At 38.2% G+C, this 9239-nt stretch overlaps 1 pseudogene; it reads left to right on the forward strand.

Annotated features, from left to right (window-relative positions):
* On the forward strand, positions 1-9239 carry LOC120115690 (annotated as a pseudogene).

The following is a 9239-nucleotide window of genomic DNA, read 5'->3' on the forward strand; positions in this document are numbered from 1 at the left end:
AGCTGCATTTAAGCTATATCTCATTCGTTGTTTTTTAGTGTAAGTCTTCTTTCTTCGATTTAATGTTTTACTTTTTTGCTTGTGGGGTTTGGCTATTGATTTTCTTTCCAAGTTGCTGTTTATTGATGATTGTGTTGTTTATGTGTTGGTTACCATAGAACTGATTTATGGGTGTCTGGTTTTTTTTGAAAGGAATGTGCCTTGAAATATTTAAATGTGTTGTTCTTGATGTAATGAAATTGGATTGCTCGGTATATGATAAGGGTGCATTCAATTAGATTCTACATGTTTTTTCTCAAATCCCCTTAGTTCCATAAAAACTTGACACTTCAGCTGTTGAAGCTAAGGTCAAATGGTGTGAAATTGTAGGGATATTTATATAGAAGGGCTTTGACATTGTGAGAATAAAAAAGCTAAATCTCCTAAGAATGAGTGCATTGTGATATAGATCTAAGATGGATTATGGTAGCAGGAGAATGTTGTTGCCTTTTGTTTTCATTTCATGTTCTTCTGCTGTTTCAAATTCTGCGAAGTCATTTGCAAAAGTTTGTGCAATGTCTAGTTAAATGGGATGAGAAATGAAGATAGAGATGGTACATTTGTTCTTGCCTTTTTAGAGATCTCAGGACAGGAAGAAGCTATTTCATACCATTTAAAAGATGACTTTAAGAAATTCGATTTTTTTACGTTCTGAATGTTGAAAATCAATGCACTTTCAGTGCATGATTGAAAGTTGAAAAATAATTTATTAAATTTTTCTAAAATTGTAGGCACCGAAAATTCAAGCTTGATTTTGTTGATTTTTTGATAATAGTAAAAGTTCAATTTTAGCCATTAAAATTTAGGTATTTACAAATTAGTCCTTAAAGCTTCAACTATAAATATCTAGCTCATTTAGCTTCAAAAATTATCCCAAAGCATTCTAGCTTTCTTCTAATACTAGAAAGAATTTAGAGAGTTTCTTTAGAGTTGTTTTATCCTTTTTATCAAGAGAGAATTATCATTGTTTTCTCCTTGGTAGATCGAGAGAAGTTGTAATTCCTATTTTTCATAGTGAAATTCTTCTACCGTTGCCCGTGGTTTTTACCTTATATTATTTAGGGGTTTTCCACGTAAATTTTGTGTGTCTTTTATCTTCATATTTTTATTTTCTCAAATTATCAGTTGTATTTTTGCTCTATCCGATAGCCGTTTTCTGCAACAATTGATATCAGAGCTAGATTAGTGTGTGTAATATCTGTTTATTGTCTTTGTGGTTGCCACCAAAAGGTGGATCCGCCAACATAAGAAAGTAAAAGGTATTACACATTCTTTGAAGGTTTCAGAGAACTATTCACGATAGTGAAATAGTGGGAGCTATCCGTAATAGAAGCTATGACAACGAAATTTGATATTGAAAAATTTAATGGGAGAAATTTCTCATTGTGGAAATTGAAGATGAAGGCCATCCTGAGGAAATACGGATGTCTAGCAGCTATTAGTGAAATGCCGGTAGATTTTACAGATGACAACAAATGGATCGAAATGGACGGGAATGCTATGCAAACTTTCATCTAGTATTAGCAGATGAAGTATTGTCAAGCATCGAGGAAAAGAGACAGCTAAGGAGATATGTGATCATCTCACCAAATTGTACGAGGCCACATCGTTGCACAATAAAATTTTCCTTAAGAGAAAATTGTACACTCTCCGTATGCCAGAATCTACTTCAGTGATGGAGCACTTAAACACACTGAACACGTTATTTTCTCAGCTTACATCCTTAAGTATACCTGATTCGTATGATCAACTCATCATCAATTTGACAAACAGTAATGTCACCAGTCTAGTCTTCGATGACGTTGCAGCTGTTGTTCTCCAAGAAGAAAATCGGCGCAAGAACAAGGAAGACATACAAGTAAATCTGCAACAAGCAGAGGTATTGATAACGATGAAAGGGAGATCAACAGAACGTGGCCAAAGCAGCAGTCACAAACATGGTAGATCGAAGTCGAGGAGCAAGAAGAATTTAAAGTGCTACAACTGTGGAAAGAAGGGTTACTTGAAGAAGGATTGTTGGAGTCTAAATAAAAACTCCAATCCATAAGGTAATACCGCAAACACTTCATATGATGGAGATGCACTATGCTGTGAAGCGTCAACCACCGTGGAAGGAAGAAAAAGATTTGCAGATATATGGCTCATTGATTCAGGAGCAACATATCACATGACCTCAAGAAGAAAATGGTTCCATCAGTATGAACTTGTCTCAGGAGGATCTGTGAATAGTTGCAATGATCATGCCTTAGAGATCATTGGCGTGAGAACCATTAAATTGAAGATGCATGATAGAACAATTAAATTTGTTCGAGATGTGCGGTACGTGAAAGGCCTAAAAAAAATTTATTATCCTAGGAATTGTTGGATAATAATGCAAGCAAGATTGAAATACGGAAATGAATCATGAAGGTGTTCCGTGGAGCGCTTGTGTTGCTGAAAGGCGAAAAGATAACAACAAACTTGTACATGCTGAAGGGAGAGACTTTGCTAAAGCAGAAGCCTCTGTTGCCTCATGTAGTTCAGATTGTGCAATGCTATGACATCAGAAACTTGGACACATGTCAGAATAAGGAATGAAAGTCCTTGTAGAGCAAAAGTTATTTCCTGCTTAACAAATGTATCACTTCCTTTGTGTGAGCATTGTATAACAAGTAAGCAGCACCGGTTGAAATTCAACACGTCAAATTCTAGAGGCAAAAGTGTTCTAGAATTGGTTCACTCTGACGTATGGCAAACATCAGTTACATCCTTTGGCGGAGCAAAATACTTTGTCTCATTTATTGATGACTACTCAGGAGATGTTGGGTGTACCCTATTAAGAAAAAGTCAGATGTGTTTTTAACTTTCAAAAACTTTAAAGCTCGGGTGAACTTAATTCTGGAAATAAGATCAAGTGTTTCAGAACAGATAATGAAGGAGAATACACAAGCGAAGAATTTGATGACTTTTGCAGGAAAGAATGCATCAAAAGACAGTTCACAGTGGCTAGAAAAATGGAGTGGTAGAGCGGATGAACAAAACCTTGTTAGAAAGAACAAGAGCAATGTTAAGGGATGCAGGCTTAGAAAAATCATTCTGGGCAGAAGCAGTCAATACCGCCTATTATTTGGTGAATCGAGCTCCATCAACTGCAATAGAGCTGAAGACACCAATGGAGATATGGACTGGTAAACCAGCTGATTATTCAAACCTCCATATATTTGGTAATATTGTGTACGTGATGTATAACTCCCAAGAAATCTCAAAGCTGGATCCAAAATCCAGGAAATGCAAATTCTTGGGGGTATGCTGATGGAGTAAAGGGGTATCGCTTGTGGGATCCCACTGTCTGCAAAGTGATCATCAGCAGGGATGTCATCTTTGTAAAAGATAAGCTACAAAGAAAAGAAGACGATGATAGCACTGAAAAGTCAGAGACTACACAAATACATGTGGAAAAAGAGGTTGAACAAGGAGATTCTTTTGAAGCAGAACCAACACATGATGAACAAGAAAAAGAAAGTTCTGAAGCTCCAACAACTCGTCAATCAGATCGTGTGAGAAGACGTCCCAATTGGCACTCAGATTATGTTATAGAAGGAAATGTTGCATACTGCCTTTTAACAGAGGACAGTGAGCCATCAACATACCAAGAGGCAATAAACAACTCAGATGCTTCACTGTGGATGATGGCGATGCAAGAAGAAATTGAAGCCCTTCATAAAAATAATACATGGGTCCTTGTGCCACTACTACAAGGAAAGAAGCCAATTGGTAACAAATGGGTCTTTAAAATCAAGCGAAATGGTGACGATCAAGTTGAGAGGTATCGTGCAAAACTGGTGGTCAAAGGATATGCTCAAAAAGAAGGTATTGATTTCAATGAAATATTTTCTCCTGTGGTTCGACTAACAACAGTTCGAGTTGTTTTGGCAATGTGTACTACATTGAACTTACATCTAGAGCAGCTAGATGCTAAAACAGCTTTTCTTCATGGAAATCTTGAAGAAGAGATTTATATGCTCTAACCTGAAGGTTTTGAAGAAAAAGAAAAGAAGAAATTGGTTTGTAGGTTGAACAAATCTCTATACGATCTAAAGCAGACCTCGAGGTGTTGGTATAAGAGATTTGATTCTTTCATTATGTGCCTTGGATACAACAGACTTAACGCAGACCCTTGTGCTTATTTCAAGAGGTCTGGTGATAACAATTTTGTTATATTGCTGTTGTATATAGATGACATGTTGGTTGCAGGACCCAACAAAGATCATATTGAAGAATTGAAGGCACAACTGGCTAGGGAATTTGAAATGAAGGACTTGGGATCAGCAAACAAGATTCTAGGGATACAAATTCACCGAGACAGAAGTAATAGAAGATTTGCCTTTCACAAAAGAATTACTTGAAGAAGATCTTGTCAAGATTCAACATGCAAGATTGTAAGCCAATTTCTACCCCTCTTCCTATTAACTTCAAATTATCCTCCAGTATGAGTCCTAGCAGTGAAGAAGAGAGGATGTAGATGTCTCGAGTGCCGTATGCATCAGCAGCGGGAAGTTTAATGTTCGCTATGATATGCACAAGATCAGACATTGCACAAGCAATGGGAGTTGTTAGTTGGTATATGGCGAATCCAGACAAAGAGCATTGAAATATTGTAAATAGGATCCTAAGATACATCAAAGGGACCTCAAATATTGCATTATATTACAGAGGATCAAACTTACTAATCAATGGTTATGTAGATTCTTACTATTCAAGGGATTTGGATAAAAGCAAATCTACAACATGATATGTGTTCAAAGTTGCTGATGGAGTTGTAAGCTGGGTTTCTGAGTTGCAGTTAGTTGTGGCTACATCCACAACAGAAGCAGAATATGTAGCAGCTACACAAGCAGTAAAGAAGTAATTTGGTTGAAGATGCTATTAGAGGAGCTTGAGCACAATCAAGAGTATGTCTCTCTATTTTGTGAGAGTCAAAGCGTCTTGCATCTAGTAAGGAATCCATCATTTCATTCAAGGACAAAGCACATACGAGTTCAATACCATTTCATTCGTGAAAAAGTGGAAGAAGGGACGATAGATATGCAGAAGATCCATACCAAAGACAACATAGCAGATTTCATGACGAAGGCAATCAATGCTGATAAATTTACTTGGTGTAGATCTTCTTGTGACTGTCAGAGACGTTAGCAACATGATGGTACAAGATAGAAAAAATGGTGTGAAGATATGATTGTTCCAATCAAATCTTCAAGTGGGAGATTGTTGAAAATCAATGCACTTTCGGTGCATGATTGAAAGTTGAAAAAAAAAATTATTAAATTTTTCTAAAATTGTAGGCACCGAAAATTTAAGTTTGATTTTGTTGATTTTTTGACAATGGTAAAAGCTTAATTTTAGCCATTAAAATTTAGGGTATTTATAAATTAGTCTTTAAAGCTTCAACTATAAATACTCTAGTTCATTTAGCTTCAAAATTATCCCAAAACATTTTAGCTTTCTTCCAATACTAGAGAGAATTTAGAGAGTTTCTTGAGAGTTGTTTTCTCCTTTTTATCAAGAGAGAATTATCATTATTTTCTCCTTGGTAGATCGAGAGAAGTTGTAATTCCTATTTTCATAGTGAAATTCTTCTACCGTTGCCCGTAGTTTTTACCCTATATTATTTAGGTGTTTTCCATGTAAATTTTGTGTGTCTTTTATCTTCATATTTTTATTTTCTCAAATTATCAGTTGCATTTTTGTTCTATCCGATAGCGTTTTCCGCAACACTGAATTGTTTGTTATGTCTAATCAGTCTGCAGATGGATTTTGTTGGTGGAATGGAGTTTCTGTTTCTCTTATATCATTTGCTTTTTTAAGTTAAGCAGTCCCGAATCAATCTTTTTTGCTATGGGGGTTGACAAAGAAAGTTCGAGAAATGGAGGAGGCTATGTAGGTGGATTTTTTCAGCTGTTTGACTTGACCGCGAAATCTCGGAAGAAATTGTTCTCAAGCAAGTCAGATTTCCCAGGTTATAACTGTCTTCCCTTTGCAGATGAGCATCCAGCATGTTTCTCAACATGGATGGCATTCATATGCAACTGCAAATCATATTCTTTCTCAGTAATAGTTTATATATTGTTATGGTTGCTAATGAGTTCTATTATCAAATTTTTAGAACGATCGAAACAGGGAAAAAGAAGTGATGGGAACTTGCCGATGACACGACTCCGTCTGGTGAGAACTTGCAAATCCCAGATGACTTTAGAGTTGATCTATTTGTTGTTGTTGAACACTCTTGGCTGCCAATTTTATCGGAGATTTCCTTACAAATGTTGCTGTGATTATTGCAGACCGATGAGGATGAAATTGGAGCCGGGACAAGCATCAAAGGAAGTAGTGATTATAGTTGTGCTTCTTCAGTCACGGATGATGATATTTATGGAACTAGGGCGCCTAGTGTGGTTGCCAAGCTTATGGGTTTGGATTCCTTACCCACATATACCGAGCCATACTCCACCCCTTTGTTCGACACTCGATCTCTTCGAGATGCTCATTTCCGGAATAGAAACCTCAGTTATCATCGTGACCAACAAGTAGTTTCTCCGGGAGACCTGTTCAATAAGATTGAGGGCCCTGCAAGGAACTTTATGGAGTCAAAGCCTCAGAAGACAGTCAGCAAGCCTATAGAGAAATTCCAAATCGAAAGTTTGCCCCCGAAGGCAGCTAAAACAATTCCCATCACCCACCATAAACTTTTATCCCCTATCAAGAGTCCTGGTTTTATTCCAACTAAGAATGCGGCTTACATAATGGAAACTGCTGCAAGAATCATTCAGCCTAGCCCACAAGCTATAAGTAAATCCAAAATGCCTCTGGTTGGTTCATCCTCAGTGCCAGTGAAAGTTCGTGATTTCAAAGAAAGAATGGAGGCTGTTCAGAAAATGCCTCCGGTTGGATCTTCTTCCATGTCATTGAAAGCTCGAGATTTAAAAGAGAAAGCAGAAGCTACACATAAAACATCGAGACTTAGTGAAAGGACTAGAAGGCCGGTTGAATCAAATGCAGCCAAGTATCTTAAAGGACAATCGATGAACAAGAGCTGGAATGGATCAACTGAGACATCACCCCGGACTTCTGATACTGAAGAAATTTATTCTGTTTTCAAGAGTAGAGGGAAGTCAATTTCACTCGCAATCCAAGCTAAGGTCAATGTGCAGAAAAGAGAAGGATTGGCTTCGAGCAGCAACCGAAGTTTGTTAGGACCGAAAGACCAGAGCGAGGTTAAGTGTAGTCAACCCTTCAAGAGCCAACCGAGTACTCAAATGAGTTTACATAAGAAACCATCAATGCACAATTCTTCTGGTGTACTCAGGAAGAACAACCAGAAGCAAAACTCTATAGCCAATAAGGACAAATTACCTTCAAAGCACGCGATTTCCAACTCGCAAAGTAGAAAAGTGCTCTCTGCGGATTCTGCTTTTGAGCAACACAGAATGTCAGGAAAAACTGTTGGAAACTCCAAAACTGGCTCGAGGAAGTTGGCGTTAGGTACAAGGGATGGGGGAAAAGGAGGTCCATCTTATAGTACGAAAAATCCAAGGAAGAAAATATCAATAGATAGGAATATTCATTTTGAGAAAAATCAGGTTGTTGATAGTGTGTTGATTGAAAAAACCCAGAAGGAAGATCGTCCTGTTACTGAAAGGAACTTCAGCTGGGTTGAAGATAAAAAGACGAAAGGCATGGATGTTGTCTCGTTCACTTTCACCGCGCCACTTGCCCGTTCAATGGAAACATCCGCTCAGGTTGCTCAGAAAGATAGTAGCTTTGGCATGGATGTCGTGGTAAGAGATTGTTATTCGACACGGACAGTATGAAGTTGTCTTCATCAGGATATAATGTAATAGGGGGAGATGCTTTAAGTATGCTTCTGGAACAAAAACAAGAGAATTAACTAATGCAGTCGAATCATCCAGTCAAAAATCTCTCAATTCAGCATCGGCTTCTAGTTCTGTGTCGTTTTCACAAGAGTTGGGGAACAGCATTAGTAGCTTGCCCAGGTTACATGATAAACTGGATAGTTGTTACGGTTCCAACCTTTCCTCTGCTGATCTTCAACTGCTTCGGTTGAAACAAAAGCTTCAGGTAAATGTGCAGTTTGATTGTATCACTTTTGAGGTTTTAATGGTTAATCATTTTTCATCTCAAGCATAAGTGTTGCTATGAAGTGCAACAACACTATTTCTACAAAACGATTTTTAATAGTAATATGGTGTATATTCAGGGAGGAGTTGATGAATGCAGTAGTAGATCTCTTGATGCGTGGCAACCTAGTCCGGTTTCTATCCTCGAGCCTTCCTTTTCAACTGAAAGCTGCAACTCTTCAGATAGCACAGATAGTTTCAGCATTGAAGGTAAAGCTTGTGGCTCTCCCTTTATGTTCAATATTAAATCGACACTCTTTAAGTTTTTTGTTTCGATATACTAATGTGTAGCTTGGACATAATGTCAGGAAGCAAGCAGTGGTCATATGTTCAAGCTCAGGAAGTTCTCGGGCTAAGTTCTTTAAAGAAGCAACTCTCACTAGAAGCTGATACCGAGTTGTCGGATTCAGCTTCTTCCATGTGTTCAAGAACAGTGGCTAAAAGTAATGAAAATTTTGTTGTTATGCCAGAGTCCATGAAGTCAGTCAACTGGGAACTTGAATATGTGAAGCAAATACTGTGTAATGTGGAGTTGATGTTCAAGGACTTCGCCTTGGGCCGTGCTCGTAAAACTATAAATCCTCATCTTTTTGATCAGTTAGAAAGCCGAAGAGGTGGATTCGGATGTAATGACGGGGAGTCGAGGCTAGACAGGAAGGTACTATTTGATTCAGTCAGTGAATGCATAGGCTCGAGATGCAGACAGTTCGTGAGCGGGGGATACGAAATGTGGACAAGAGGGACGACAGTCCTGAGAAGAAACGAGCGGCTAGCCAAAGAAGTGTACCGGGAGATACGCGGGTGGAGAGGCATGGGAGATTGCATGGTGGATGAGCTTGTGCACAAAGACATGAGCAGCCAGCATGGAAAATGGCTGGACTTTGAAGTCGATGCATTCGAACTCGGAGCTGACATCGAGAGTCAAATACTGAATGCTGCGATTGATGAGGTGATTACTGAATTAGTGGCGTTTTAAAAGCTTCTGTCAGTGATGTCCGGCGGATGAGCTTGTGGATTGCATATAGAAAA

Source organism: Hibiscus syriacus, unplaced genomic scaffold, assembly GCF_006381635.1.
Source record: "Hibiscus syriacus cultivar Baekdansim isolate YM2019G1 unplaced genomic scaffold, ASM638163v2 tig00110270_pilon, whole genome shotgun sequence".
Taxonomy (NCBI): Eukaryota; Viridiplantae; Streptophyta; class Magnoliopsida; order Malvales; family Malvaceae; genus Hibiscus; species Hibiscus syriacus.